The sequence below is a fragment of the Dasypus novemcinctus genome, chromosome 3 (genome assembly GCF_030445035.2).
Source record: "Dasypus novemcinctus isolate mDasNov1 chromosome 3, mDasNov1.1.hap2, whole genome shotgun sequence".
NCBI lineage: Eukaryota > Metazoa > Chordata > Mammalia > Cingulata > Dasypodidae > Dasypus > Dasypus novemcinctus.
Window position 1 is genome coordinate 118,325,820 of NC_080675.1, and position 19,291 is coordinate 118,345,110.

Here is a 19,291-nt window from a genome sequence, read left to right on the forward strand (position 1 = left end):
TCGATTCTTAAGATATCTGAAGAAAATATCATTAACCACTAAGAAACTCCAGGCAATAGGCAAAAGTCCACTAATGGGAAAAGTTTTCCCCAGGAAGAACCTCATTAGAGTTTTTTATGTAGGTGTTTCAAGGAAGAAACTGCTATGTGAAAAATGATTTTGATGTTATGGAAGTTCATTTAAAAGGATTCTCTCTGTAATGAGATGGGGGTGCATGACCCAGGCAGAGACTGGAAGATCGAGTTAAAGAATAGGTGATGGCAAAGATGGAAGAAAATCAAAGCCAAGCAGAGATAGAAACTTCATCAACCAGTACTATCTCCTGAAATTTGGAGAATGAGACCATTGGGAAGAATGCGAGTAAAGCAGGAGAGAGCACATAAATGGGGGTGGGACTCTTTTCTCTCTCTCTCTTTCTCACACACATGCGCGCATGCTTGCGCGTGCACACACAGGCACCAGGATAGATCGTGTTTTGATGTGAGCAATTAGCTATTTGTTTGGAAGCACAATATCCGTTAACGATGTTTCACTTCCATGCTTTTATTTATGTGGTTTTTGTTTGTTTTGCTTAAAAATGCAACAGCAACAAGTGAAAATTCAGTGTTCAAAAACATTTCTGATATCCATTTACATAGAAAATCTCCTTAATCCTCTACAATCTGGCTTTCATTTTTAACTACCTCTAAATTTTTTTCTTACAGTTAGCTAATGGTCTCTTTTGGGACAAGTTTAATATTTTGATTACCTTTATTTTTTTGTAAAATTATATAGCCTTTTCCCTCTTTCACCCATTTAACATCTTTTTCTTCATTGGAATGCCTTCTTTTTTCCTTCTCGTCTTCTCTTTTTTCTTCTTTCCTTTGTTTGTCCTTTTCTTCCTCTGTCTCTTTCTTCTTCTTCTTCTCCTCCTCCTCTTCTTCCTCCTCCTCCTTCTCTTTCTTCTTCCTCCTCCTTCTTCTCTTCCTCTTCCTCTTCCTCTTCCTCTTCCTCTTCCTCTTCACTCACAGGAGATTTTTATTTATCCCTTTCTATACCCACATTCTTGGAAAGCTCAGTCCATATACAAGACTCTCAAATACCCATTTCCTAACTTGACAGTTCCCGATTCTTTAGGCCTATCGCCTCTACTTTGTTTTCTTTTCAAAGATATCTCCATTCTCATAGCCAATCAAAGTCTGAAATGAGTCAAATCCATGTTATAATCTGTCCATGAAATGATTATAACTTGACATTTTCCCCACAATCTGAACTTGACATCAACATTCCCCAGATTCTTAATTGCTAATGGTTTAGTCGTCTTGTAATATTTTCTTTTTTCCATGGCCAACTCATTATCAAGTTTATTGATTCTTACTTTTGACTATTCCTTATGAATCCCCTGCTTTTTTTTTTGTTTATTTACAACAATATTGCTGTCATCAACTCACTTAACCTTTGTATGGCATTTTACTGGTCTAATTGCCTTTAAGAGTGAAGAGTCCAAAAATAAGGTTTTATATGAGAGCAAAGGAGATTGTCAAAAGAAGAAATGATTAAAGGAAACTATCTTACTTCTCATTTTCCTTACAATTCTGGCATTCTGTGATATCTACATTTCTTTCTCAGATGCATCCTTTCACTGTATCTATTCTTCTACTGTTCTGCTCTCTTATTTCATTTTTCACATTTACCAGGATCCAAAAGGGAAAAATCACAGTATTTTAAGGTGTATTGGTAAATATTGGCTTCTTCAAATATGAGCAAAACAGCTCATTGATAAGACAAAGCTAAATGTATTGCTTACAGTGGGAGGGAGAGCACTAGCATTACCTCAATGAAGTCTTAGTAGTGTTTTGAGAGGGAAGAATAAATTGGGATATTTAAAGGGATTCGAAGTCTAGTTCCAGTTGGACTTGGTTTGGATAGGGTAAAGATCATGAAATAATAGTTCAGTATCAGGGAATACAGCAAGGAAACAATCTTGAGGCAAGAAGTTCAAAGAGTTGAGGCATTAACTGTCCTTTTGTGCTTTCTATTATCTACTTGATGGGTCTTTCCAGAAATTCCTTGGAAGAATAATGTTATTGCAGATTTTATCTTCTTGGGTAAGAGTTTCCATGGATATTAAAATTAAGTTGATGATGATTGGAATATTGAAGTCATATTAAAGCAGACATTAAGGTGTAGAAATTGTTTTGATTCATAATATTTATGTTGAGTTCATAACCTCTTTAAGATTTTCTTCAATAAGAAGGAATTAGTTTTCCATGCTAATCTTCAGAGAGTGAAGTAATACACCTGCCTAAAGCCACTTCTTTGCCACTTTCTCATGATAACTTTTCCTTGAAATGCATATATATATTTTTATTGTGTTTTCCTTAAATACACACCTATCTTAACTTGCTAGGGTCACTGTAACAAACTACCACAAACTCAGTGGCTTAAACAAGAGAAATGTATTTTCTCACAGTTCTGGAGCCTGGAAGTCAGAAATTAAGGTGTCAGCAAAACCATACTCATCTGAAGCCCATCGGGGAGAATCCTTCCTTGCCTTGTTTAGATTCTGATGGTTTGTGGACAATCCTTGGTGCATCTCTGCCTCCATCTACATATGACCTTCATTATTGTCTCCCTTTTCATATGGTTTTCAACCCTGTATCTCTCTCCTTTTCCCTTCTTGTAAGGATGTTAGTCATATTGGATTAGGACTCACCCTAATCCAGTTTTACCTCATATTAATCAATAGCACCTTCAAAGTCCCTATTTCCAAATAAGGTCACATTCACAAAACCAGGGGTTAGAGCTTGAATCTGTCATTTTTGAGGACACAGCTAAATGTATAACAGTATCTCGGTAATTTCCTGAAATTACCATCCATGTTTCTCTTCCCTAAATTGCCATGGTTAAAAAACAAAACAAAACATTTTTCTCTTCATAAAGATTGTTAAGAACCTTATATAAAGTTTAAAAACATACAAGTGAAAAAATCATTTTTATGAGAAAAACAAAACATAAAATCTGTCACTTATTAGCAACAGGTGCTTCTGTTTCTCTGTGAACTCAGAAACCTTGTATTCCCAACAGTTTCACTTTATAGAAAAAGCACATAACTAAATCAAAATTCACAAGCTCAAATGTCTGGAGGGGTCTGGGACAAAGCATTAATGCATGGAGATGTGGCTTTCAAAATAGAAGGTGAGTAGAACTATAGGAACCAAAGAGCTAGAGAGCATACTCTATTTAAAAAACAAAACAAGAAGAATGAATTTGGAGGATCCACACTATTGGATCTTAAAACTTATTACAAATCCACAGCATGGTACTGGCACAAGGGCAGACATATAGACCAATGAAATTGAATTGAGATCTCTCGTGTTTATTGCTCTCTGACTTTTGTAAAGGGGGCAAAGACTCTTCCAATTGGGGAAAAAATAGACATCTCAAGAAATGGTGGTAGGAAAACTGGATTTCCATTTGCAGAAGAATGAAGGTGGACCCCTGCTTTTCACCATGTAAAAATTAACTCTATATATAGTCCAACCCACACACCAACACCATTCAGCCTCACACTGCAACACCATCAGTCCCACTCACATCCCTGTACCACCATCACCCCCATCCACTGCCTAACTACCCCTATCCACCTTATCATAGAACTGTCCATAGAGCATCAAGTCACTACTCTCTAATCCCTTTCTATCTCCTAGTCACCTATCTTCCAAACTATCTCTATAGTCTTCTCAATATCCTTAGTTCATATCAATGAGACCATGCAATATTTGTTCTTTAGTGACTGGCTTACTTAACTCAACATAAGGTCTTCAAGGGTCATCCATGTTGTCAAATGTGTCTACATTTCATTCTTTCTTATGACTAATATTCCATTGAATGTATGTGCTGCATTTTGTTTATTCATTCATCTGTTAATGGCCACTTGGGTTGCTTCCAACTGTTGGCAATTGTGGATAATGCTGCTCTGAATTTTGGTATACATGTATCTCTTCATGTCCCTGCTTTCAATTCTTCTGGGTATATCGCTAGTAGTGGGATTGCTGAGTCTAATGGCAATTCTATAGTCAGATTACTGAGGACCCACCAAACTGTCCTGCGCAGTGTCTGTACCACTCTACATTCCCACCAGGAGTGGATGAGAGTTCCAATTCCTTCATATTCTCTCCAACAATTCCCATCTGGGGGAGTCCTGCTATGTTCTCAAATAGAGGGACAAGAAACTCTCCAGTACATAGGCAGTGCCTAATAAAAGAAAGCAGACGAATATGTCAAGCCCTCAAATATTACTTGTACTTATGAACCTTATTTTTGTAAAATTGAAACTTAACCAAATAATATCTATTGCCTAAGAGTTACGTCCTGAAAACCTCCTTGTTGCTCAAATGTGGCCTCCCTCTAAGGTAAACTCAGCAAACGCACTACCTTCCCCTCAGTGTGGGACAAGAGTTCTGGGGATGAGCCTTCCTGGCACTGGAGATTAACACCAAGCACCAACCAGTGATGCATTTGGAAAAAGAACTTGATCAAAAAGGGGAAACAACAAATACAAAAGAGTTTTTACAACTTTGTGATTTCAAAATGAGTCAGAAAGTAAATCCAGAGGTTATACTTATGCATGTCTCAGGCAGATCTCACTAAGTGCCACTGTGAACAAAGCCTCAAATAAGGGTGCCCATGAGAACTCTAGAGCCATCTGGACACAGCCTCTTAAAAATCAGCACCCTGTTGGTGGGCCTACCATGGAATCTATGACAACCTATTTCCCTAATGTAACAGAGTTAGACTCATTTATAATTTCCCTAAACACAATTTTTCTACTCCGTTTATTTGAGCCTATAATTAGCACTATACTTCTTAAATATATATCACAGAGACTTAAATCTTTGGTTTGGGCATATACCAGTTGCATCCTGAATCTCAGCAGATTTGTGGCCAACACCTACTCTCCAGTTCATTAAACTTACCAAGAACAACAAACAAAATGATGATGATGGACAACAACCTCCACCCTAAAAACCAGAAAGTATCTACAACTGCAAGCAAGACAGTTACATCCATCTGCCCCATGGGATCTAAACTCCCTCTCAGTCGGAAGAAGAGTGGGCATCACCATCTCAAACTCCTCAAGGATGTGGAATGAAAAAACATTAGGGGAGAATGCAACCAATGGAAAAAATAAACTTTTTAAAGATTGTAGTAATGGAAAAACAAGGTTCTGAGGGGAGAGAGAGGGAATAATAGGTGGAACATAGGGCATTTTTAGGGCATTGGAATTAAGTGTAAACCACAATGTATACATAGACCAGTGATGTTTATTCTTTAAGCTCTGTTGTTGTCATGGATTACTATATTTAATTTTCTAATATTAAACCATATGTTTCCTAAAAACATTAACTCAAAATGGATCGAAGACCTAAATAGAGTCAAAACTATAAAACTCCAGTAGAAAATGTAGGGAATCATCTTCTTCACCTTGTGCTAGGCAATAGTTTCTTAGACTTCACACCCAAAGCACAAGCAACAAAAGAAAAAAAAACAGAATTTTATCAAAATTAAAAACACTTGTACTTCAAAGGAATTTATCATGAATGTAAAATGATTAATCTACACAATGGGAGAAAACGTTAAAAACCACATATCCAATAAGGGTTTAATATCCAGAATATATAAAAAAAAAATCCTTCAACTCAAAAACAAAAAGACAAACAACCCAATTTAAAAATGGACAAAAGATTTAAATAGACATTTCTCCAAAGAAGATATACAATGACCAAAAAGCACATGAAAAGATGCTCAACATTATTAGTTAGAAGGGTAATGCAAATCAAAACCACAATGTAATACCATTTCACACCCACTGGAATGACTACTATTTTAAAAAAGCAGCTACTTGCAAGTATTGGAGAAGATGTGGAGAAATAGGAACACTCATACATTTCTGATAAGAATGTAAAATTGTGCAGCCATTGTGGAAGACAGTATGGCAATTCCTCAAAAAGTTAGGTGTAGAATTACCTCATGATCTGGCAACCCCACTTCTAGGTATCTACCCAAAAGAATTGAAAACAGGAATGTGAACAAATACTTGAACACTGGTGCTCATAGGGGCATTAGTCACAAATGCAAAGAGATGGAAACAACCTAACTGTCCATTAACGAATGAATGGATAAAGAAAATGTAGAGTATACATGAAGTGGAATATTATTCAGTAATAAAAAGGAATGAAGTCCTGATACGTGTGACAACATGAAAGAACCTTACCTTGTTTAGTGAAATAAGCCAGACAGAAAAGGACAAATATTTTATGATCTCACAGATATATAATTAGAATAAGAAAACTTACAGAGTCATAATCGAGAATATATGTTTTCAGGCAGTGGGGTGGGGATAAGGAATAGGGATTTAAGACTTAAAATGTACAGAGACTCTATTTGGGATAATGAAAAAATTTGGTAATGGATGGTGGTGATGGCAGCAAAATATTGTGAGTCAACATCACTGAACTGTATATTTGAATGTGGTTGAAAGGGAAATTTTAGATTATACACTTGTTACTTGAATGAATTATCTTAAAAAATCCATGGAACTGCACAACATAAATAGTTAACCTTATATTAAACCATGAACTATAATTAATAGTAAATATTAAAATGTGCTTTCATCATTTGTAATAAATGTGCCACACTAGCGCACAGTGTCAATAATAGGATGCTATATGGGAACCCTGTATTTCATGCATGGTTTTTCTGTAAAAACTACAACTTCACTTAAAAAATAAAAAATAAGAAAAATGAAACCCTGATGCAAGAGACAGCATAAATATGGATGGGAGAGTAAACTACATAATTTGTGTCTGTGGTAAATATTTCCAGGTTATCTTACATCTGATCACTGAAGCTAGTACAAACTATGAATTTACCCAAAGAGAATGATGACAACATCATGTGAAATGACACGTTCATTCACTACCTTACATTCCTGGTTGACTGGCTGATCCTATGTATTAAACACTAATATTACATTCCACAGTCTTCATCTAGTTCTGTAGGTAGAGATTGTTCATTTCTGGTTTGTGCTTGGACTTGTAAACCATAAGCATGTACTCATGAACCAGGGAAATGAACAGATAACTTTTCTCTCTGTTTTAGCATAAAATACCATTTTGATTTGGAGTTTACAGAATATATGGAAGTCACCTAATCTCTGCTGAAAACATTTGCCTCTGGAAAAATTCAGCATTTTGATATTGCACAAAAATGATGACTGACTTAGACATTAGACTTTAGGTGTTTCCCCCACCCCCCAAAAAATTACATCCAAATTAAAATATTTTAAACCTCGTTCTAGTGGAATAAAATCCATCTTCAGGCCAGTTTCTTCTACCTGCAGGCCACCTTTTATAACCCTTTGTCAGTTGAAAGGATTGAGACTCTTACACCTGTTTGATGTTGATTATAGTGTCGAGAACATTCTTAGAAGGGTTTCCCAGTTACCATCCGGCACTAGACATGTGCAGTCTCCATGTAGAGACAGAGCTGTCTGAATAACTCCATCCATAGCTAATGAATATGATAATTACTCAGACTCTCTACTGACATGGAGAAACAGAAAGCTAATCCCAGCAGCTCAAAGTAAAGTAAGAAGAGTAAAGTGAGACGCTAAGAGTTACAATGGCACTTGTGGTAAAGGTCAGTTCTTTTTCTTCTCTTTTTTCTTTTTTCCCCCACTATTTTAAAAATAAACTCTATTGGTATATAATTGGCATATAATAAAATAGTCACATTTTAAGTACATAGCTTGCTGAGCTTGAACAAATGTAAACTATTTAACCATCACTACTATCAATTTCTATCATCTAAGAAGGATCCCTCCCCATCCCCACCCATCTCAGGCAACCACTGAGGTGATTTCTGTCACTACAGAAAATTACAGTTCTTTTGATTTTGGAAGAAATTCTTTCTTTAACAAAATAACCAAATTTCACAAGAGTTTTTATTTTCATATATTTTTGTTTTTCAATATCGATATGTATTTAGAAGCATTTGAAAGCCTGGATCTTTTCACATAAGCAGCATCTTTCACTGTACATTTAAAAGAGGAAAAGTAATTGAGGAAATAAATGTTGACAAGCCTTGTCAGTAAGCTGATGAAGTCAGCTATTACTCTCCAGTATGACTGCTGGCATGACTGACTAAATGATCGTTTGACTCTTGATGTCAATGAGTTTTCAGATCTGGCTCCTTTGGTGTATGCAGCTTCAGGAATTATGTGTGGCATGTTGATTATATTCTGCAGCAAAAAGGCAGCAACGATCTGCTTTGCCCTATCTCAGTCTTGTTGCCATCAGCAAGAAAATCTCTAAGAGCTTTCAGGGGCAGGCTGCCAGCCAAAAGGCCAAAACAGAATTAAATTGTGATATAAAAATATAATAAGCCCAATTAAACTGGGATTGTTAGTGGAAGTAATTTGTTAGTCATGTGAACGCCCCTTCTATCTCTCTCATTCTATTTGTTTATGATGTGGGCTGATCTAAAAAATCATACAGTCCATAGTTCTTTTAAGAGCCTCAGTGACTGGGCTCCATCTGGTTTAAAGTGTTTACTATTCCATTTAAAAGAACCCATTTCAGAACAGCTGGAAAAATCCATCCTTCTGCAGGTTCATCTGCCAACACAGCAATGTGCGTCTTTTGAATGCCACTGACTTCCTCAAAATATGGGGAAACCAAACGTCCCTATCTTCAGCATAAGCAAAGGCAGCCGTGTAACTAACTCATCACCATCCATTCCCAGTAGGAAAGCTACCTCTGTCTATGAAATCTAATCATGCAGCAAGAGTTCTCAGTATGCTGACCTTAGATTGTAGGGAGCTGTGGAGAGGTGGTTAAGAGGGCTGGTACCTGTCATTCCAAGCCAAGAAAAGTCTATGAGAGATGCATGCATTGTCTCAGCTGACTGATTACAGAAGGCTACAAGGCTACTGAATAATATGCAAAGGAAGTCCTGGTGATTCATGGTGCCCCATAAGTTGACCTGTCACCTGATGTTACTTCACACTCCTCATTCATGATACAAAGTCCACTCAGTCTCCTCAGTGTATTAAAGTTTACTCTATTGACTGCACTCTATACTTACCTGCTTTTTGGTGATGTAAGGTATCAATATGTCCCAAATAATTAGTTTAGAGCTGGATGTAGTAATTTCACCATTGAAAATAAATTTTAGTGAATGAAAGGTGATCGCGAGAAATGTGGTATTCTTCCACTTGTGGATAGGCCAAAACAGAAACACATGCATAATTGACAGGACACAGAAGGAGATAAATGATATAAATCTCTTTTATTTTATTTACCTATAGATTTAGATTCTACTAGGTATTTCTTTTGGACAATAAGTCTGGAAATCTATTTTAAATCTAAAATAGAATGATCTAATGTAATTTTTAGAGGAGGCTGTATACAAAATCTAGCTAATCCATCATTTCATAGGTTTCAGAGCACATTCATGGAAGAAGCAGTCACCATAATTCTAGGAAAGGACCAAACTGATCCTGGCACAATGTCTCCCATTTAGTCATTTTACTCTACCGTATCTTCTCAGACTCTTACAGTCCTGAAGACCAAGGATCTTTGTTCTTTTGCCATCCAGCTCAATGCCTGGTTTAGAGTATAGTCTTTCTGCAAACGTCATGAATTGAACTAATAATCATGCTGAAAGGAGGAAACAGAAAGGAATAGCTCCAACTCCTAACTGTGACAAGGGTCTTTAGGTTATACTTTGAAAGCAAATTATCAGTTTAATATATTGTTTGATCTAATTTTTTAAAAAGGCAAGTAAAACAGAGACTGTACAGGAACAAAACCACTCAACTAGGATAGCTCAAAGTATGATTTGGGAATTTCCTACCCGAGACTTATTCACGGACTGGAGGTTCAGGAATTATACATGTTTAACAAGTTTTCAAAGGTGAACCATATTCACCCTAAAAGTTTGAGAAACATTTTATTCAACTGATAAGATTGCAGCAAGAGTCTCTAGTCATTTCCAGTGAGAAGTCTGTTTGATATTACCTAAATGATTAAATGTGCTATCAGGGGATGGTAACACTGAGTGCCTATGTAAATAAGGACATTTCCACCAGCCATCTATTGGGCTTTTACTAATAAATGTGATATAAAAGCATTTGGGTACAAGTTCTTCAGTTGGCACACCGTTTATTTTTTCTTGGGTAAGTACCTAGACTAGATAAAATGGTAGTTGTTTAGTTAATTTTATAAGAAGCTTCCAAATTGTTTTCCGAAGTGCTTATGCCATTTTACATCCAACCCAACAGCATATGAGAGTTTTGGTCCTTCCAAATCCTCACCAACACTTGATAAGGTCTTTCTTTTAAGTTTAGTTATTTTAATAGGTATCCAGTGGCATCACTTTGCAGTTTCCATTTGCATTTCCCTAATGACTAATACTGTTGAACTTCTTTTCATTTTCTTATTTGATATCCACATGTCTTCTTTGGTGAAGTATCTGTTCAAATTTTTGTCTATTTATTGAGCTCTTTATTCTCTTTTATTGAATTTTGAGGCCTTGCTATTTGATTTTTGATACAATCCTTTCTCAGAAATGTGCTCTGCAAATATTTTCTCCTAGTCTGTGACTGGCTCTTCATTGTCTTTAGGGTATTTTTTTTTTTAAACAAGAATTAAAATTTTTATAAAGCACAATTTATTGATATTTTTGAGTGTCATGCTTTTATTGTTGTATCTAAGAAATCATTGCCTAAGCAAAGACCAGATTTCCTCCTGTGTTTTCCTCTAAAGTTTTATACTTTTAGTTTCTATAGACTTGTCTATCAGAATTTTTGAGGTTTTATTTGTATATTGTATGCAGTAGGGGTCAAATATCTTTTTTTTTTTTTTTCTGTATATGGACATAAATTGTTTCAGGACCATTTCTCTAGAAAACCATCCTTTTACTGGTAAAGTGCTTTTGTACATTTCCCAAAAGTCAGTCCACATATGTATGGATTCTATTCTGTTTCACTGATCTATTTGTCTATCTTTATGCCAATGCCATTCTTTTTTGATTACGATAGCTTTATAGTAAGTTTCAAAACTAGGTAATATTTACCCTGCATCTCTGTTCTTTTTCCAAAGTTGTTTTAGGTACTTGAGATTATGTTTTTTCAACATGGATTTTAAAATCAGCTCACTAATTTCTACCAAATGAAGAAACTCTCTGATATTTTGATTGGAACTGTATTATATTGATGTATTAATTTAAGGAGAATTGACATCTTAAGAATATTGAGACTTTTAATCCATGAACAAGTATAGATTTCCAATTATTTAATTCTTTAATTTTCCTTTTCAGTCCATAGGCTTTGCATATATTATTTTTTGTGCTAATCCCTAAGTATTTCATAATTTTAATGCTATTAAAAATGGTATTATTTTTTAATTTCAATTCCCAATTGTCCCTTGCTACTACATAGAAATTTAATTTTTGTGTAATGATTTTGTATCCAGGAAACTTGCTAAACTTACTTCTTAACTCTAGTAGCTTTTGATAGACTTCATTGGAGTTTCAACATAGATGATCATGCTGACTACAAATAAAACAGTTTTACAACTCCCTTTCTAATTTAGATGCCTCATTTCTTTTTTTTTTTTTTCTTTTTTTTTTTGCCTTATTGGACTGGCTGGAACATCTTGAATTCCATTGTTAGTATTGTTGAATAGAGTGGCCAAAAGCAGCCATCTTTCTCTTATTCTTGATCTGAGGAAGAAAAAGTTCAGTTCACCTCTTAATACCCAATTAAGAATTATGTTAGTTAGAGGTTTCTTTATCAGCTTTAGGAAATTCCCATCTGTTCCTAGTTTCTGAATTTTATTTTTTTAAATCAGAGGTTGGATTTTTCTCAAATACTTTTCCTATGTCTTTTGAGATGATCATATGGTTTTTCTTTCTAAATTTGTTAATGTGGTGAACTATTTTGATTAACACTTGAAAGTGAAATCAACCTTGCTTTCCTGGGGTACAATACAATGTTAATTTTATAGAACTTTCCATATTGTGGAGACTCTGTCAGTGACCATCAGGTGATGGACAACCTGGGTGAATGGGATCACAAGCTAGGGAATTATTGAGAAGAAAGACTGAGATAGAGGCAGACTAGCATTTAAAAATTCCAAGTGCTTTTTCTGTACCAGGCTTGTGTACAAATGTTTCTGCCTTATATATTTTATCTTAATAATAATAGTAACAAAAATAGAAGAAATATTAATAATGGTAATAAAAAACTGAAATGTATATGTCCCTGCTATGACTGAGAGGCAACAAATATATTATTCTAATTATTCTTCACAATAATCCTATGATGTAGATATTATTTTCTTTTTTTAATACTGTCACAACTCATCATGTTTTTAAACATGGATACCTATACCTCAGGGTGTTGAGTAATTTGCTCCAGGTTACATAACTAACAAGCTGTTGGCTTGATTGGCATTTGAATCTGCCTAACTCTGCTCTTTCCAGCAGAAAGTTCTGCCCCTTTTATTCATACCTCCTATTGCCAGTGGACTCCCACATTGTGAGGTTGGCAAGTTGGCCTGATGGCTTCAACATTAGTTCTGTCACTTTTCTTCTGGGCCTGACCTGGACATGGACACTGAGAGCAGGTATTGAGAGAAGGGACAGAGCCTTTAAGACCTAACACTGAGCAGAACTGATGCCTTCAGCCTTTATGACCAGTCCCAGATCAATCAGAGTTTTCCAAGACAAGTGCACTTTATGGAACTAAACTGAGCTTATTCCACCCATTTAGGTTAAGGGATCATGAAGATTTACATCAGTGCATTCATGTATATCTCCTGACCTAAGCCTTTGCTCATGTCTTCAGAATCTAAAACCAGGAAATGAAAGCTAAGAAATAATTTTTTCAATCTGTGAATGGGTTTATGAAAATGTGGAATAAGATAAAATGTTAAGTCACAAGTTTATATTTGAAGAATCACCTTTATTGAAAATAAAAAACAAGCCTCTCCTAGATCATTCTGGAGCCTTTGGCCAATGAGATATTGTGGCCTCTGGCCACTCCAGACAACACCCACACCCTTGGCCAAGTCACCCAGAACCCTCCAACCCTGGACTATTCAGAATTTGAAAATAGAGTCTTCATGGGACCTTGTATCACTGAAGGACAAGTGGTATTTTCTTAGTGTGTTATATCAATGTCCCTGCTTTCTGGCAGGGCTCTTAATATTATAAAGCATGAAGATAAAACAAAGTGCGGTAGGTAGTGACTGAGTCTGAGTCCAAACCACAGTCTTGGAATTTATGAAGACAGACCACAGTCTACCAGCTGCATAAAACATTTCAAATTAAGGTTTTTCTGTCTTTTAAAAAATTTCCAAAGAAAAGATTTCCATGTTTCTCTTACCCTGATCATGATGACAGTATTTGGAGAAAGCTGAGAACAGAGAATGGCGATAGTAAGATTGCTCCCTGATACTCATTATTAGTGCACACACTCCATCTTTAGCACTTTTGAAACAGAAGCAGCATTCTGTTCTTGTCTTCTGTCTTTCATCTCCTCAGTCTGCAAACCTGCACACTGAGATTTCTTAAGGAAAAATGGGGGTGTTCAGGGGCTGGTAGCCCTTTGATGTGGAACAAAGGGAAAGTGTGAAACATTTCCTACTACAATTATGAAAACATTAACCTAGAAAACTATAAATTATGCTTGAATTTATTTTAAAATATTTACTGTTGTACAAGTATTTAGCTATAGTTCCTATAAATAAACACCCTGGCAAAATACCATTTTCATTACTAGGATTGACTGTTAATAGGAAAGTGTTCACAACATATTGTTAAATGAAAAATTGGGGTTACAAAATACTATGTAGTGTATGATGCTGCTTTGGAAAAAAAATTCTATGCATATTAGAGGGCTGGAAATGTATACATATAAATGATTTTAAAAATGATCTCCAGGTGGTAAGAATGTGAATTATTTTTATAATTTAATTTTTTGTGTGTTTTCCTATTACTTAAAAACATTTTATAATGAATCTTTCATTTTATAATCACATGAATAAGCACAATGGTCTTAAAATCTTTTTAAAAAATGCCAACCATCATATAACTAGAGGTTTGTGAAAACCTGCTAAGTAGGAAATTTTCTTTACCAGAACATATAATATACGTATCAGCAAAGTAGTGCTTTATGGGCTAGTGACCATAATATGGAAAACAGAATGTTACAATGATATCCATTAAAACATTAAATTCTGCAATGGAAAGCTTCAGCTTTTATCGCTTGTTATTTGGATTGCTCAGCTCACACTAGACCCTTCTTAGAATTCCAATGGGTTTCTTTAGGAAGGAGAAGCTTTCCGACATCATTATTTAATACCCTTCTGTGTCTTCACAGGTTTGAGTCAAATAAAATAATTCTCTTCTAAGAGATGGAAGATGAACCCCTGAGGTTGAACAAAAGTATTCACTTGTTTCACCAGAAATTCAAAGTAGTTCTAAACAGAAATCCCACTTCTCCTCAGTAATAAAGTAGTCACGAATCACAGTATCACGTTGTGATACACGTTAGATCATAATCTAACACTTCATGCCTCAGACAACAACTCGATTTGTCAAGAGAAGATCCCTGAAGGGCTGCCAATAGTATTGACGCCTATCGAAGAGGATATAAGTAAGTCCTTGGTGAACTAATTTCATTTTCTTTTCTTAGACAACTTGGGGTATATAAGTGTAAAATATGAAACAGAGAGAAGATGCTAAGAATTCTCACTTTGCCCAAATCCAGAGCATGGGTTTCACCTCTGTTTAATCTGATAAAAGATGTTTAGAGACATTCAAAACAACCTTTCCTCAAAAGCCCCACACTTAAACAGTCTTGTTTGTTTCTACCAACTAAACACCATCAGGCTTTCTCCAGGTATAACATTTTCTTCTTCTAAATTAACTGGAGAAAAGCTAAGTGCTTCATGTTTGTTATCAGTTTCTATTATGGCTTGAGGACAGAGAAATTGATTCTGCTTCACTCCACCACTCACTGTGAGCAGTTTGGGGTAAAGGCATTTGTCGATTTGGATAATTTCTTAGAAGCTTGTTATTTGCTTGGGAATACATCCATTTCCCAACAACTGAAATACAGGGAGCTGATTCAGCCATATTTTTAAGTTAAAATAAGAATTTTATGTTAAGACATGTAAGTAACATTTTAATAGTAATCTTTATTCCCATAAGGGGATAAACCTAAAGTTGCATAAAGTAAGTTTTCTATTAAAGCAAAGAAATAGTCTTTGCAACCACAAGTCTCCCCACCTTTGACCTTTATCACCTTCCAAAACTAAACAAAGTCCTTTTCAAAAAACAAGGACTTGGGGAGGAAGTCAAGATGGTGGCAGAGTAAGGAGCTCTAAGAATCAGCTCCTCCTACAGGGCAGTTGGTAATCACCCAGAGCTATCTAATGTACCTGTTTAGGTGCCCCAGGAGACCAGAAGAGCATCCTGCAACATCTTTGAAAGTATGGAAGGAGACTGTCCATCTGCAGAGAAGATTCATGAGTAGAGCCCTCCATGCTTTCAGTGCCCTTGACACAAGCCACCTCAGGAGTTATTCTGTGGATGGATTGAAAACTCCATTTCCGAAAAATGGAGAAAGAAGACACAGTGTGGCACTGACTTCAGCTACTGATTAGTAAATTCAGCTGGCTAAAGTATAATCCTAAGAACAACTGAAATTTAAACCTGTCCAAGTGAGAAAAAGGCTGGTAGCTGCCATTTTAACTCCGTCATGGGCCTGAGGGAAAGAGGGACTGATAGAATATCACAATGCTGATAGGGACTGGCTTCTTTCACCCAGATCAGATTGCAGCTCTAGCCTAAACCCCAACCCCACTTCTGACAGGGAGGAAGCTGGGGGGACCTGTACCACCTCTCTGGGAAACTGCAAGCCTCACCACAGAAGTACCACAGAAGTAGGATGGTATCCATCCTACTCTAGCAGCTCAAGTCTTCTCAGGAGCTATTCCATGGCTGGAGTTAGAGGCTCCATTTCCCATAAACAGGGAAGGAAGAGATGGTTGTCCACTGACTTCAGCTACTGATTGATGGACTTGGCTGACTGAAGTATAATCCTAGGAACAACTAAGGTTGGAATCTGTCCAAGTTGGAAAGAGGCCACCACTTTGACTCCACCCCTGGCAGGAGGGGAAGCCAGGCTGACTGAAAATCACAGTGAAGTTAGGGACTGACTTTTTTCCACCAAGATTGGACTGGAGTCCTAGCCTAGGCTCCAATCCCACCTCCAGCAGGGAGGAAGCTGGTGGGACCTGTATCAGGCTCTCCAGGCAACTGCAGTTGCTTTCAGACAGCACAGATTGAATAGTTGGACACCTGGGGCTGCATCCCTGCACCCCAATAGTATAGGAGAGGAGCTGGGTTTCCTCACCGTCTCCAGGCAACTGTAGGCATTTTCAGCCCACACAAGCTGGTTTGTTGAGTGCCTTCAAGTCCATCTCCACTTCTGCCTCCACATAGAATAGGAGGTGGCTGGTGTTCCCTCAGCCTTTCCAGGCAATCGTAGGCACTTTTGGCCTGCACATACTAGACTGTGGGATGCCTGTTAATCTGTCTCCACCACCCAGTAAAATAGGAGGGGAATTGTGTTTCCTCAGCCTCTCCAGGCGAGGGTATGCTCTTTTGGCCTGCACAGACTGGATGTTGGATGCCTATAGAGCCGTCTTTACCCCCAAGAGGACAGAAAGGTGCTGGTATCACCACAGCCTCTCCAGGCAATTCCCTGGTACTTTCAGCCTACAGGGATTGAACTCTTGGGTGCCTGGTAGACCCAGTCCCACTCCCTAATAAGATAGGAGAGGACTGGTGTTTCTTCAGCCTCTCAAGACAATGGCAGGTACTCTAGGCTTAAAGGGACTGAACTGTTGGTTGCCCATGGATCGACCCCCACCACCCAATATGATGGGAGGGTGCTGATGTTTTTCTGCAGCCTGTCTGGGCAATGGTGGGTACTTTTGACCTACAGGGACAGAACTATTGGGTGTTGGTGGTCATGATCCCATCCCTTAAAGTGCAGAAGGGACAGTACTCCCTTAGCCTCACAGGGCAAGAGCAGGCATAATTGACCCACACAGATTAGATTGTAGGGCATTCCAGAAGGTTCATCCCCACCTCTGGTGGGGGGAGGGGAGGGTGCTATGTCAGGTTCCCTGGGCAAATGTGATCATTTTGGACACATATAGCATAGATTTCTGTCCACAATGTAGGTCCATCCCCACCCCAGGTAAGGGAGGAAGGGATGTGAAGCTTCATCAGTCTCTCTGGTAAAGTACAGACAGATTGTCTTGCATAACTGGAATTATTACACATGCCTGCAGCTCTGCCCCTACCACTGACAGAGGAAAAAGGTGGGAGAAGCTTCATCAATTACTGGGGCAAAGTGGGTAGCTTCAGCTTCCATAGCTTATAGCACCAACTGCATCCTTGGCTCTTTTTACCCAACCAGCAAGTGAGAAAAGACAAGAAAACCCTAAACTAAAGGGAGAAACTGCACCCTGAATAAATACATCTAGTAAAGCAGATGCGAAGACACCAACAAAAAAATTATTAATCCATACCAAGAAACAGGAAGATATGGCCTAGTTAAAGGAAAAAGATAAAACTGCGATGGCATAAAGGAGTTGGGCAACTAACCTTAGATGTTCAAACAAATCTAAATAAATTCAGTGAGATGAATAAAGAGATTAAGGATATTAAGAAGACACTGAATAAACCAAAGGAAGAATTCGAAAGCATACAAAAAATTAGCAGATCTTATGGGAATGAATGGTGCAATATATGAAGTAAAAAATACACTGGAGGTATATTAAAGCAGATTTGAGGAAGCAGAAAAAAGGATCAGTAAGCTTGAAGACATGGCTTCCAGAAACAAACATACTAAAGAACAGATTAAGAAAAGAATGGAAAAAATTGAAAAAGGTCTCAGGGAACTAAATGACAGTAAAAGACATGCAAACATATGTGTCATTGATGTCCCAGAAAAAGAAAAGGATGTAAAGGAGCAGAAGTCATATTTGGTGAAATAATGGTAGAAATTTCCCCAACCCTATCAAAGGACATAGATATCTGTGTCCAAGAATCACATCCTACTCCCATCTGAATAAATCCAAATAGACCAAACTCTAAGACACATACTAATCAGAACACCAAATGCCAAAGACAAAGAGAGAATTCTGATAGTAGCAAGAGAAAAACAATGCATAACATATAAGGGATACTCAATAAGATTAAGTGTCAATTTCTCATCAGTAACCATGGAGGCAAGGAAGCAGTGATATGATATATTTAAGATACTGCAAAAGAAAAACTGCCAGCTAAAAAATGAGGGCAAGTTTAGAATATTCACAGAAAAACAGAAACTGAGAGAGTTTATAACAAAAAAACTGGCTTCACAGGAAATACTAAAGGGAGTATTATAGCCTGAAAAGAAAAGACAGGAGAGAGAAGCTTGGAAGAGAAGCTAGAAAGAATTCTCAGTAACAGTAACTAAAAGTGTCAAAAGAGGAGTGGTAAAAATAAAATGATATATAAAACCCAAAGGTCAAAATGGATGAAATAAGAACTGTCTTTAAACTAATAACATGGAATGTTAATGGATTAAACTCCCCAATCAAAAAACACAGATTGGCAGAATGATAAGAAAATATGGGCCATCTATATACTGTCTACAAGAGATTTACATTAGATCCAAAGATACCAATAGATTGAAAGAGAAAGGTTGTGAAAGGTTGGGAAAAGATATTCCACACAAGCTGTAACCAAAAAAAAATTTGTGGTAGCTGTACTTATATAGAGTGAAATATACTTTAAAAACAAAACTGCTATTAGAGACAAGGAAGGGCATTTCATATTAATAAAAGGAATCATTCACCAGGAAGAAATAGCAATCATAAATGTATATGTAGCTAACCAGAATGCTCCAAGATACATGAGGAAAACTCTGGCAGGAGAAATAAATGTCTCTACAATAAAAATTGGAGACTCCAATACACCACTCTCAGCATTGGATAGAACATCTGGGCCAAGTATCAATAAAGAAATAGAGGTCTTGAATAATATAATAAATGGACCAAACCTAAGTGACATATACAAGACACTGCATTCCAAAACAGCAGAATACACATTATTTTCAAGTGCTCATGGATCTTTCTCCAAGACAGACAATATATTGGGTCACAAAGCAGTTCTCAAT